Below are 14,797 nucleotides of genomic sequence, written 5' to 3'. Positions count from 1 at the left end.
CTGGTGTTTTGGAAGGACCGAGTGAGGATGTGCGCCACCCTGCTGGATTTTTTTGGTAAGAGAGAGGGCAACGTGGTTTGTCTGGGAGTATAAGAAAAACAATGTGTATAATACACTTTCATGCTGTATAAATTATACATTTTTGGTTTATGTTCAAAGCAGTTAGATGAAACGCAGCACTAGTAACAGTGTTTATTTTATTTATGCAGTGAATTGATCGGATGTTATGTTTACGTAGCACAGCACACTCAGTTTGGCAGTAGTGCATAGGCTGTTGTGGATGACGTCACTCTGTGAGATGTGAAAAGTGATCTTTGGTTCCGTAGTTACGGCCTGTGCACTTTTCAGGAGTGCGGTTTGGTGTGCAGGGAGATTGCAGGTAAATCTCCCATACTAGGTGACCTCTGTTACATTTACAGGGTTGCCAAGTCTCACAATTTTGGAATGGGACACACACTGCCCAAGCATATTTCACGACAAATAAAAACAACGCAAGTAAGAACAACGTCGCTGTCGATTGGCTACCTGCATTTACATTTAACTCCATATTTGGACACATATTTGGCTGTATGTTAATAAGATATGGGAGGCTGAAAATATGTTCACTTGTTACGGGCTCAGAAAGTTTGGACACCGGAGCTTTCACTTGCATGTACATCCTAAAACAGGGGTGGGGAATTCCGGCCCTGGAGGACTGTGTGTACGCTGATTTTTATTTCCACCATTTACCCTGGTTAAATTAGCTATTTGGCTGTATAAACCAACACCGATTCACTCGTAAATTAGCTTTAAAAATTTATATAGGGACACGAGAACTGTCTTTGGCCGTCATTCATGCACTTATCAAGAAATGTAGCTAAAATGTCAGATGGTGTAAATGTTGGGGCCAATTAAGTAATAAAGGCCAGAAGTTGGCATGAAAACAGGAAATTGTTATGGCCCTTGTTGCCCACCTTTGTCCTGAGCACTCTCTCTCTAATAACTAGAGCAAGGGTGCTGCATCCAGTCCCGGAGGGTTGCAGTGTCTGTAGGTTACAGTTCAATTAAATTTTATTGTTTTAACACTTTTTACAGAGACACTGTCACAAGGATGCTTTGCAGTGGAAATAAAGAAGATTAGGAAAAAAACTAGGTCTGATCTCCCAAAAAGAAAACAACTGAGGAGAAAAAAACTTCCCAGAGGGAAGAAGAACACTCAAATGGTGGTGAGAAAAAACTCCCCAATGGGAAGAAATCCTGGGAGAACATGGCAATAGAGGGGGAACCCATTCTCTACTGGCTGACCCAGTGTAACAGTTAAGATAGAAGAATGATAACAGAAATATAATTAGGGATCTAGCAAAGCAAACAATAAAATGAGTTGGGCAGGTTACAGTTAGAAGTAGAGGTAGTTGGTGTGCTTCAGTGTCAGTGATTGAGTTAAGTAATTAGCCAGCTACAGACTCCACACACCTTGTCCACAAGGTCTTAATTGGCTGCTGACTGAAAGGAAACCACAAAAATCTGCAGACACTGCGGCTGTCCTGGGCTGGAGTTGAACCTGCAGACACTGCGGCCCTCCAGGACTGGAGTTAAACCTGCAGACACTGCAGCCCTCCAGGGCTGGAGTTAAACCTGCAGACACTGTGGCCTTCCAGGGCTGGAGTTAAACCTGCAGACACTCCAAATCTTGAGTTGGACACTCCTTCCAAGATACTGAAATATGCTCCTCGAGGTCAGTAGCACTGCTGGTTTTCTTTTCTACCTAATAGCTAATTGGTTGATGAATGCCATTGATTGGTCAGAGATCCCACTTACCTGATTGTCCCAGGTCTAAATTAGAGACTGATTTGAAGTGGAAGAATGAAAATCAGAAACACTATGGCCTGGAGTGCCAGATTTTTGGTATATCTGTTCAAGAACCTGTGTGTGTGTGTGTGTGTGCATTGCTTATTTTTACTACCAATTATTCTTATTCTCATTTTCTAATGACAGCTTCAGGCCTGAAACAGGACTACATATAAACACACAGTGTTCAGCTTCAGGCCTGAAAAAGGACCACATATAAACACAGTGTTCAGCTTCAGGCCTGAATCAGGATCACATATAAACACACAGTGTTCAGCTTCAGGCCTGAAACAGGACCATATATAAACACAGTGTTCAGCTTCAGGCCTGAATCAGGACCACATATAAAAACACAGTGTTCAGCTTCAGGCCTGAAAAAGGACCACATATAAACACAGTGTTCAGCTTCAGGCCTGAATCAGGATCACATATAAACACACAGTGTTCAGCTTCAGGCCTGAATCAGGATCACATATAAACACACAGTGTTCAGCTTCAGGCCTGAATCTGGACCACGTATAAACATGCAGTGTTCAGCTTCTGTTCTGAGTCAGGAGCATATAAAAACAGGCAGTGTTCAGCTACAGTCCTGAATCAGGCTCAATAACTAATTAACAGCAGAAGCTGGGATCCCAAAAATGCAGGAAAATGCAACACCAAATTTTGACTTTTGGTTCCAGGACAGCGTAACCTATACAATCGCTTGCCCATTACACACAGTTTTGAACCATTCCATTACCTCCTAATCGTAAAGAAACAAAAAAGAGTAATCAAGGAACTCCACATGGGATCAGGCTGTGAATTGGCTCTGTGCATAGACACAACCCCTCACCCCCCCCCCCCAGCTTGTGAATTTGTTTAAAAAGTCAAATAAATTGGTAAATATATCTAAAAATGTTATGTGATGTCTTTTGATGGTGAGATTATGTTCTTAGTTATTCTACTTGGCCCTACATGTGAGGTGTGGGGGGCGGGGGGGGGGCGCTATGAGTGAGGCCCTGTTAAACACCCCTCCTTGCTCCACCACCTTCTCCTGTGATATCTCGACCAGGGAAAAAAATTCACCATGAAACCTAAAGACTTCCAAAACATAAAGGACTGAAATTCATTCCAGGGAAGCAACAGCCCTTATCAGTGTGTGGGAAGGGGGTTTTTCTCTTTTCAAAATGTTTTCCTCCCCCCTTTCAAGATTAGGCCATGCAATCCTGCCAGATGGTTCTCGTCTGCTGCCTTTTTTCAATTCACTTCCTCCTACCCTCCTGCCCCCCCAAACCCTAACCCTCCCACACAGACAGAAACCCCCCTGCCCCCCTGCCCCTCATCCCGCCTAACCCTAACCCTCCCTCACAAACAGAACCCCCCCCACCACACCCCCCCCCCCCCCCTTGGCTGGAAATAATCTTTTATTGGCCAGTTGTTGGGAAGTGACCTCTTGGCCTTGATTAGGTAGGGCGAAGTCCCCATCGCTCGGCTGGGAACATGGCCGTGTGTCAGTCCTGTGTTAAAACAGGAAGAACAAAAGGGGGCTTTGGAGACTTTGGGGTATCCAGCCCTTTGCCCCTGCTCCAGGGGCCGGGAAGGCGGGGGCCAGGGGTTGGGGGGGGGGGGGTGGTCATGTTAGAGGCAGTCCCCTGGCCTGGGGTCACCTCTGCACCGTGCCCTGACCACTACAATGGGGTGGGTGCACGGGTGACTGGGATGGGGGGAGTCCCTGTAATGTTGGCTTTCAGCAGATCATCATCACTTTTCCACAGGTATGGCCAACTGTTTCCGACCGCCCCAAGGTTTCACTGGAGCTGCTGCCACCCTAGCCCACACTATTGAAACGTCTTGTTGGCTTCTGAGGTTACTAAGCCAGGAGCGTGAGCTGTGTGTATGGGGAACAGTAAAACCCCATCCTAGATCACTACAGGTTAAAGATTGTTACGCATGTAATAATGCCCTGGAAGTAGTTCTGAGACTATGGATGCTTTGATAAAAAGAGCAGAAGTAAACTTTCCTGGTTTATGTCTTCAAAAAAAGCATACATACATACGTACATACGTACATACGTACGTACGTACGTACGTACGTACATACGTACATACGTACATACGTACATACATACATACATACATACATACATACATACATACATACATATGCACGCATGCAGCTCACGCACACACTAATATAGAATGCGAGCCTGAGCACAGTGCAGCTCAGAGGACTGGGTCGCAGTGAATGACCTCCTGGCTGTGCTGAGCCCAGTGAAATCCTTTTGTTCCTCTGTTTCTATGGTCCTGTAAACGGCAACAAAGGGGCCGGTCTCAGGTTACGGCTGGGGAACTGGGCCAGGAGCCTGAATATGTGAGAATAGACAGGACAGCCCGCCTGATTCCAGCTGATGAGAGACTTCACTGAAACCATCCTTTCCTTACTGGCCTTCATTAACACTGACAAGCATTATTCACACACATGCACATGCACAAGCTCATAGATACATAGCAGACCTGGGTCAAACACATATTTAACATATTTTAATTGCATTGAAATACTTAAAAAAATTTTTTTTTAGAAATTATTTGAAATACAGCATTTAAATACAGAGTATTTAAATTACCAAATGTATTTGAAAATACATTTTTGGAGCATTTGCATGTATTTTCAATTACTTTCAAGTATTCATTTTCTAATACAAAGTGTTTGATTTAATGGAACTTAAGGCCAGTGGTGTAATATGTGCAATTGCACCAAGCTGTTGAAAGACTTGCACTGAAAAAAGCACTGAATATACGGGAACCTCTGCAGCTCTGAAAGTTCAGCCTTTTTTTCTTATTAGAGGACAATATTTTGATGAGAATGCATCAAGTGACTATTGACGGCCCCAGTCGAATGGTACCAATTTCCATTGTTAATTGGTAGCGAATATGCATGTCTGAATTCTATTTTATCAGTGTCTAACCTTACAAAATGTAAAGGATGGCACTGTACATATGGCTGTTGAATGCTCTGACAACAGAAAAAGAGGAAATACAGAAAAAGGCCACTAACTTTAAAAATATTGCATGGGTACAAATAAACTGGCAAGTAGCTTATCAAGAAGTCTGAGTTTGCCATCCCCCCATGCAAAGACATGTACGGGAATTTAGGCTAATGTCTGTTAGAGGCAGCGCATGGGTTGTTTAAAATTACCAATGTAGGCTACCCATGTCCAAAAGCCAAATTCAACCCCTAGCCCTTCGTAGTTCCCCTGGAGTCCTCTCAGCATTATAGCTCGCTGACATTGTGCAAAGAACTCTGGGATACCCCCTTCAGCATGAAGTCTACATTGTTGGCTGGTAATTTCTGTTGTCTATCACTTAAATATTTCAAAATATTTTAAAATTGTATTTGCATTTAAATGTATTTTAAAAAAAGGCTCTAAATACCATTTGAGATGTATTTGGTTTCCCAGGAAAGTATTTATTTAAAGGAATGCATTTTTTAAATAGTAGAAAGTATTTGGTTTTTCCATTAAAATAATTGAAATATAACAAATACAAAGTATTTGTAAATGTATTTGAACATACTGCAAATTTGTATTAAACTACATTTTCAAATACAAATACGTATTTGTATTTGACCCATGTCTGATACATACACACATACACTCATAGATACATACACGCACACGTGCGCACCCACATAAGTGCACACAAACACATACTCAGATTCATACACACACACACACACACTTATAGATACATACACACATACATTCATAGATACATGCACACACACACACACTCATAGGTATACACACACTTGCATGCACACATTCATACACAACCACACTCATAGATACATAATCACACACATACGCACACTCATTGATCAGCACACACGCACACACAAACTCACGCATTGAAAAGCACACACATGCACACACACTCATAGATGCATATACATTCACACTGCTACTGGTCGATCTGGCACCTGCAAGTCTGTCTGTTCAGCTGCACACAAATAGTCTTCCTCTGACTCATGTCAGCGCAAGCCTGATTGTGCGTTGTCTCACAGGATGGCACGTGCTTGTTTGTGTGCCCTCTGGAGTCGACAGCTGGGGCCGTGAAGAACTTTGCGACCTGAGCGTGATTGGCCATTCCAATTCGGGGAGAAAAATGCGGGAAAAGTATTTTAAAAAGGGAAAAACTTTGTTTGAACACCTTCAATGACACCTTCTTCAGCTGTTCAGCACCACGGTTCCCCAAATCTCAGTGTGATGAATAATGGGGTGAATGTGTATTGTGAAGAGGCCTGCACCCCATCCCCAAAAAATCTCTGCCGGAAACACAGTACTCTGGCCTGCCATGAGTTTTTTTTTTTTTTTTTTTTTAAGGGGGGGGGGGGGACTTGCTCTTGTTCCCTTGTTTTTGAAGCCTACAGGGGTCCAGGAGATCAAAGGCGACACTCAGAGGCGACTTATCTGCTGTTTATTTGGAGATCATGCTAAAGCTAAGCACTACAAAAATGCTTGAGGGAATTACAGAGGGAGACATTCTGACTTTTCATCCGGCTGCTTAAAAAAAAATTTCCTTATTTGTTAAAGCCCTTTAATAAGCACAGGTTCTACAGCTCAATGTTTCTGAATCTTTTTAAAAAAAATTATGAATCACATAGTTAATATATGCATATGAGACAAACAAAAATAAACTTCTTTCCTTCTTTCAATCGTATGTGTTTGTAGAATGACAGTTTATACGAAACAAATAAATCTGTAGCAACAAGCTAGGAACAAAAAGGAAAGACAGGCAAGTGTTTGCATATTTAAAGTATATAAAAGCGCTAACCTGGTTAATGGTATTTGTGCAGCACTTTTTGTAGAGGTGCTGTCACAAAGACACTTTTCTGTGTAGTCCTGAAAAAAAACTCCTCAGTTAGAGGAAAAACATTCAAACCACATATAGTCCATGATTTTGGGGCAGGGCTCCTGATTAATACAAAGTCATCAAGCTGTGTGAGGCAGTGGTAAGGAGAAGATCACATTGGTGATCACATTAAGTGCAACGTGGAAGATATCGCGTGATAGCTATATATTTTTCTTCCTGGATTCACAGTTTCACTGGTGCCAAATGTTCAGTTGTTTTGGGCATGATAACTGATACTCTCAGCTGTTCAATCTAGTGTTGCAGCAGTGTAACATAATGGTAAAGGAACTGGGCTGGTAACTGAAAGGTTGTGGGTTTGATTCCCAGTTTGGGTACTGCCATTGCACCCTTGAAGCAGATATTTAACCAAGACTGCTTCAGTAAGCTTGCAGCTGTATAAATAGATTATATGAAAAAATGTATTCTGTGTAATGTACACTGTGGATAAAACGTGACTGAAAATACAGCACTTCATGATCAACTTTATCAAAGGACCAAGTTCATAGACTGTAATACTTAATAACATATTCAAAACAAATTAAGGGCCAGTGCACATAATGATGGGGATTTGAATGTGTTATCTGAGATCTACCATTTTGCCGAAAGGCCATTTCACTATTAGTATTTTACTACATTGCGATATGCTGTTAATCAGAGGAGCGCAGATACAATGTCTCATATGTCCATGGATTTTTTTTTCACTGTCCAGAGTCGATCGTGGTTTATGCATTCTCTAATATATCATCTCATGTTCGATCACCACTCCACTAAATTATAGTATCATTTTTTTCAATTTCCAACTCAGCTGGTGTCCAGAATAGATTTTTGATTCAATTTAGAGGTTGGGAGTAATCCACAATAACCTGGCCACCACTTCTGACTCTTATTTTTTATTTTATGTCTCCATAGCAACCATGGCTCACTTTGGCTAGCCAAGGCCATATCCTCCTGTCAGTCAATACTGAGCCATGGGGGGTCAGAAGAGGCCTACGTGATTTACACAGAATTATTTTGGAGGGGGTGGGTCAGTAGCAACTGACATTACTGCCAGGGGTGCCACCAAGGATTTTGAGCCCCATGAAAAGATCTCACATTGGGCCTCACCACCCCAGAAAGTCCTGTGTTCTAATATTCTTTGAGGGCCCCTGTCAGTCAGGGCCCTTGGAATCGAGGGGTGGGGTAGTAGTTTTGGTGGGCATGATACAGTGATTATGTAAAATGCAGAAAAAAATTGCATCAGCTCTTTGGCATCCAGTTAAAATCACCATTACTTATTATTCAGACATCATCTGAACTCAAACACTTTGAAGAGAGAGAGAGAGAGAGAGAGAGAGAGAGAATGAGAGAGAGAGAGAAAGAGAGAGAGAGCATAAAAGTGAAGCCAGCTGTACAGAAATGCCTTTTCTTCACAAAATTTCTACAGCACGTGCTAATAATGAGTCCAAATTCTTTGCTTCAATCAAACGCTTCATTTACTTTAACATGAATATCAGAAAGACCATTTTGAAGAGCAGAAAATAGCGGTATGTGAGTGTGTGCCACTTTGTGGTGAGAGAAACACATAGGGAATGAATTCTGCTCCAGGTTTGACAATGTTATCAACACCCCTACCCAACCAATCCTCATCTAGGCAGTTGTGTTTGGCCAAACCTGTTCTTGTCCTGGATTCTCATTGTCTGTAGCCTGTCACAGTTATAACTTCTCTGAACCTATGGCAAGTCAGTAGAATTGCAGCTTATAATTCCAATTGAGGACTTAAAGGGGGTGCCAAGTTGCTGTGGCTGGTGAATCACCTGTTGCACATTATTCATAACAGATTCAGAGCTTGTTTTGGGCCCTTGGAGAACAGAATGTTTTTTTTCCTGATGTGTGGAGCCTAACTGTCAACACCTCTGTTTTTATCAGGACAACAGTGATATTTTCATAATCAAATAGTGGATCAGAGAACATTAGGGAACATCAGATCATGGCAAAATTTAATGACTAAAACAGCTAATTCTATAGTCACTAATTTTCCTAGAAGTTGCAGTCACTCTTTCCTTTACTGCAGGATGTGCAGGTATTTATTTTTACTAAGCACTGCATTAATTAATGAAACCTGTTGATTGTACAGTCAGCTCTTCTCACTTTTTTTACATTTGATTCTGTTGCTGAATTGTAAGGAGAAAACAACCACCCAGCAGATCCTGGGGTTCTCCAAGGGCAAGACTTGCACAGAGTTCATCCAGCATGGTGCCACTTTTGTCATTCCAAAAGATTCTGCTTCTTCTACGAGAATTGTTAATTTATTTGTGTATATTGGACAGCAAGTCTTTCTGAAGTAAAAAAAAAAGCCACTTTTTAAATTCTGTTTAAAAACTAAAACCTCAATCAAATCTCCCTTATTCTCCCTTTACTGAGATTACTGAGACGCTGATGCCTAAAAACAGTTTATCTGTACTGGAACTAGAGGAGAAAAATACAATTTCATGAACAAGAAATATGACCAGCACATGTTGTATATATTTCTTTGAAGGAATACATTTCAGGTTGAGCTATTTCAAATCTTTCTTCGGCCAAAATTCTCCCATTTCCTAACCATAGAAGGCAAAAGAGTGTGTTCGGCACGACATCAGCAATCAGCACACAGTCAGCCTGCAGTAACCTGTGGAAAAGCATGTGTAAGTATTTGAGAGGAGGAATATTTTACTGTCATACTGTTGTAAGCTGCAATAAATCATAATTACATCTTGTGTATAATATATTAATTTTTTCAGTTCAGAAAGTATTTGTTTTCTCCCTTGAAAAAGCCTCTAACAAATATATAAATAATATCATTCAATTTGAGCTTCTTTTTGTCAATGTGGAACATTTATTAAAATAGAGGAGAAATTAAATAAAAAATAAAAAAACTGATTACATTGTAAGGAAATATTCATTAAAGCCTGAACTGTTAAAAACAACTGTTCATGCAAGAACATATGTAACATATGTCAAACAACAACAATAAGATTTTTGGTTAAAAAAATACTATAGTTTGCCCATGTATATCATTTTTCAATGTTGCATGTACACTGTCTTTAGTAAAGTTTTAGTCTTCACCAGATCTAGAACCAAGACATACTGAATGGCGAGGTGGCTTTAAGTTCCTTTGGTCTCTCAAACAGCCTACCAAAAATAAACAAGGATGGCCAAAACAGTTGGTAATTTAAATTAAGACATAAAACATGCCTTTTAAGTTTTTTTTACATTTTGTATGTTTGGTTTAATCTTTCTTCTTCTATTTTTCCCTTTTCACTTTTTAAAAATTCTATTACTGTCACCGTTTTCATGTAGCCTATGTTTTACTGATATTGTGTTTATGGCCTGTCTTTTACTATTTTGTTATTGTCCATGAAATGCATTTCATTGCAACTTCTGTATGAAATGTGCTATACAAATATAATGTATACTTTGTACTAATCAGATATGTTAGGACAGGGTACTATAGTCTGTGCAGTCTGTCTCACAGGCCAGACCCCTGATGGTCTTTACTGTGATGTTGAAAAGTGTGTGGTTGGCACCAGCCTGGTGAAACACGCTTGTAAAAAGCCAAGGGGTTGGGGAGAGTGTGGTGGTGGGAGTTCAAAAGTTTAGAACACTGTAGGTGCTGTTGTGGACAGTTTTCCTCATTTGCATTTCAATGCGAAACCTGCTTGTTGACTTGGTGCTCAGCGACTACAGCTGCAACACCCCCACCCAACCTCACTCCCAACTTGCCCCCCAGCAAAATCCCTCAAACACCCTCCACACACAACCTCCCCCCAGTCTTTGTTTTGTTTTTTTTCTCAACTCAAGTTGAGTCCACTGAGTACTTGGTGTGCGTGTGGGGTGGTGGTGGTGGTGGTGTCGACTGGGGGAGGGGGAGAGGGACAGAGAGCTAGGGGGTTTCAGTAAGGGGGAAGGGGGGAGCGAGGGGGCAGAGGGAGCCATTCAGTTTGTGAAGCCAGGCAGAACACTCAACAGGAAGGAAGGAGAGCGGATCTCTTTGCTGCCATTGTCTAGGTGACAGGGCTTCAGCAGCCAAAATGACCGCTTAGTCTATAGGGTGCACTCTGCCGTCCTCCAGAGAAGGCGGGCCCCAAAGGGGGGGCGGGGGGGGCGGGGTGCATTCAGACAACACTGTGTCTGAATGAGGATTTATGCTAATAACCTCCCTTTATTATGATCATTATTTTATTTTTGCAAGGCATGTAGCAAACATTCTAATCCAGAGTCATTTCAACAGTTTACTTCTTGTTTTTCTTTCTTTCTTTTTTACATTTTTTACATAAAATCCATTCGTACAGCTGCATATATGCTGGAACTATTCAGTTTAAATACCATTAACTGAAGAACATCAGCAGTGCCCCACATGGGATTCAATCCTGCATCTTAAGTATAAACCCATTTGCCATCACACTACAACCATCACACTACATAAACACCCCATTCTTCATTTTTTAACTGAAGAAATTAACAACCATGGTGTTCTGACATTATTTGCTCAAGACAAAGGTGATTTGGGTGATTCTGAGGTTCTTCATCTGAAATATTGCCTCAGCACACCAATCTGGGCCAAGGCTTTGAACCGCAAAACTTGTAGTCAGTATGACTCCTTCATAGGCTTCATTGGTTTGCATAGAGTCTCTGATTGCAAGATGGGCTCCACCTGGTGTCCCAAATGCACAAATCATCTCATGGTAAGGTAATCATTTTTGTTTGGAGGAAAACCTTCTGATCTGCTTTCTAATTGATTTTTTGTAGGCTATAGACAAGTTTGGAAATGATTGGCCCATCTAAAATGAGATGACCAAGAGACCTAATGTTATGACTATTTTCTCTGATAGATCTTATTGACGGAAGGTTGTTTGGCAGGAAACATGAAGCAGAAATACAGTGAGCTCCATAATGTTTGGGACAAAGATATTTTTTCTTGATTTGGCTCCGTACTCCACAATTTTAGATTTGCTATCAAACAATTCACATGAGGTCGATAGCACATTCTCAGCTTTATTTGAAGGGTCTTATTAATTATTTTATTATTATTATACTTTTTGGTTTCACCATGTAGAAATGACAGCACGTTTTATACATAGCCATTTCAGGGCATCATAATGTTTGGGACATATTAATGTTGTGCAAATGAAAGTATTCAAATTTAGTGCTTTGTCGCATATCCTTTGCATGCAATGACTGCTTAAAGTCTGTGACCCACAGACATCACCAGGTGCTGAATATCTTCTCTGATGATGCTCTGCCAGGCCTGAACTGCAGCCATCTTCAGCTCCTGCTTATTTTGATGGCTTGTTGCCTTAAGTGTTCTCTTCAGCATATGAAGCGCATGTTCAATTAGATTCACATCGGGTAAATGACTTGGCCAGTCAAAAGTTTTCCAGTTTTTGTCTTTGAAAAACTCCTTTGTTGCTTTAGCAGTATGTTTGGGATCATTGTCTTGCTGTAGGATGATGTTGCATCCAATGAATTTGGAGGCATTTCCTTGAACTTGAGCAGATTAAGATGCTTCTTTAACCTTCAGAATGTATTCTGCTGCTGCTATCAGCAGTTACATAATCAGTGAAGTTGAGTGAGCCAGTACCTGTGTCAGCCATACTGTACATGCCCAGACCATAACACCCCCACCACCATGTTTCACAGATGTGTGTGTGCCTGGGGAGGTTGCTTTTGATCTTGGAAGTTACTTTTGGCCTCCAAACTTTGCTCTTGCCATTACTCTGATACAAGTGAATCTTTAAAATGTATTTCCTGTCTGGCGATTGTCCCATAAACTGGTTATTTAAGCAATAACTCAGGCAGTAGTGCCGCAACACCCCTGAGCTGTGATATAATCACAGTATACCACAGCCTGAAGTGAGTTATAGCATTTTAAAAACTTACCCAATATGATAATATATATATATCATAGACACAATCAAACCGGTAATTTAATTACAAGAATAATTTAAAAGAAAGTAATTCTCGGCTACCCGCGCATAGTGCCAGGCAGTTGCTATGCAATGTTAGTAAGCACTCTTTTGTTTTGCAAGACTAGCTAGCTAGCATTAATGAGGTAAAAAGAGTTAATGTTCATTTGCACATTCCCATTGACTGTGCAACCACTGAAAAACTGTCCAACATCAGTGGGATAAATTTGCATAGGTCTACTGATTGTGTTAGGTGGAAGAGGCGCACGGCTTGGCGTGGTGAGGATGCTGCTCCACCTTTTCCAGTCCCTGAGTTTCAGTCGCCAATAGCTTTTAGGAGAGCCTGTACCTGTGCCTGCTTATGGACATAATCTCTCTTGTCTCAAAATCCAAATCAGACACCGTTTAAAAAGTTTCCATTTTCTAACTCATGATGATTTTTACTTGTAACATTTTTTTATTTTGACTTTAATGACCACTTAGCCACGGAGTGATAATTGAAACAGAACTGTAAAGGAGCATTAGACGTCATAGCAGTGGTATATGGTTATTATACCATGGCTACGAAGAAATCAAATTTGCAGATTTGACCTACCTCTTTTTTAACTTAGGTTATTCACACGTGATGGAGATGTGATAAGTGCTACTCTGTGCATGAGCAGGTGAAGCCTGCCTTAATGTGTACAAAAACAGAATGGAATTTCACGCACTGTTTTACATTTTTAGTGTTGCTAGAGCACTTTGTAAAGTTACACATGCTTATTCTGATATGCTCATGAATGTTGTTATGTAACGATGTTGCAGCCAAAATCAGTATGCATCGTAGTGAAAAAAGGGAAGAGAATTTGGTATAATTAATGGTTGAATTGTTAAATATAAAAGTAAAATATTTTTATTGACAACTTAAAACTACATGCTGAGTCATGGTCTTTATTTGAAGGTAAATGCAGCAAATAGTTACACACTGATATTGATCTGACATCCTATTGATTGATGGATAGGTTGGCTTCTCCCAGGGGGAGGTGGCTTCAAAAAATATTCAATTTCAGCACACATAAAGACATGGTCTGGCACTGCTTGAGGAGGCCTGTGACATCACATCACAAACAAGTCTGAAATGGACAACAAGGGCAGTGGAGCACAGTGGAGCTTAGACTTAGTGAACATTTTTGGGGTCAAAAGTCGCCGTTTAGGCATTCAGGTGAAAACCCAAAAACGTTTTGTTGAAAGGTTAAAGTTTTCTAGCTGACTAGGACAAAGCCAGGCTATCTGGATAAAACCTGAGCTATATTTGGGTTATACCCTAAACTGGTCCGTTTATGTCAAAATGTATCCCTACCTAGATTTCCACCCCTAGACATTTAGATTCTGGCTTTTGCTCCCTGGAGAGTTTTAGAACAGTACCTTGGTACCTCAGCTTGGCCTGGGCTGTGTGCAGCTATAGACAGGCAAACTGTGCTCATCAAATCACTCCTCACAGCTGTACACATTTATGATGTGATGCACATTTATGATTTATGACGGAAATATGTAAGTGATGGATTTAAGTGCACGTTTTACCAATGATGCATTTAGTCAGGGACTTTCACATTTTTAAAAATATCAGATGAAGCTTCTGTGAGTCTGAAAAGATAATAACGCTGACAAAAATTCAATATTCAGTAATGTAATGAACAAAAATATATTAGGCTGGTCAGAAAAGGTTTTCAATATACTGTATTGTAGATCTCTAAAATATGTATATGGGCAAGGACACAAAATATTTAAACAATACATTGCTGTGAAATGTATTAATAATAATTTTTTTCTGTAAGTTTGTATATTTACAATATATTGCAGTATATTCCAGCTCTGACAGGTTATTTTTATTTTTTGTTACATTTACAAAAGACAGCTGAAGCAAAACTCCTTCTCTTCAATCCACCCCCAACCTTTTATTTTTCACCTTGGTGCTAGATTAGTCAATACAAAAAAAAAAAAAAAAAAGCCAATATCTGTGTCCCACCCATATACAGTTGTGGCCAAAGGTTTACATACACCTAGGCTAAAGATATTCAATGTCAGTTTTTCACAACTCATGCACGTTTCATGTTACCATACATTTCTTTTGGCAAGTCAATTAAGGCATCTACTTTGTTCACATCAGAGGTAATATTAAAA

Source organism: Anguilla rostrata, chromosome 7 (genome assembly GCF_018555375.3).
Source record: "Anguilla rostrata isolate EN2019 chromosome 7, ASM1855537v3, whole genome shotgun sequence".
Classification (NCBI taxonomy): domain Eukaryota; kingdom Metazoa; phylum Chordata; class Actinopteri; order Anguilliformes; family Anguillidae; genus Anguilla; species Anguilla rostrata.
Note: the sequence above shows the minus strand (reverse complement) of the source record.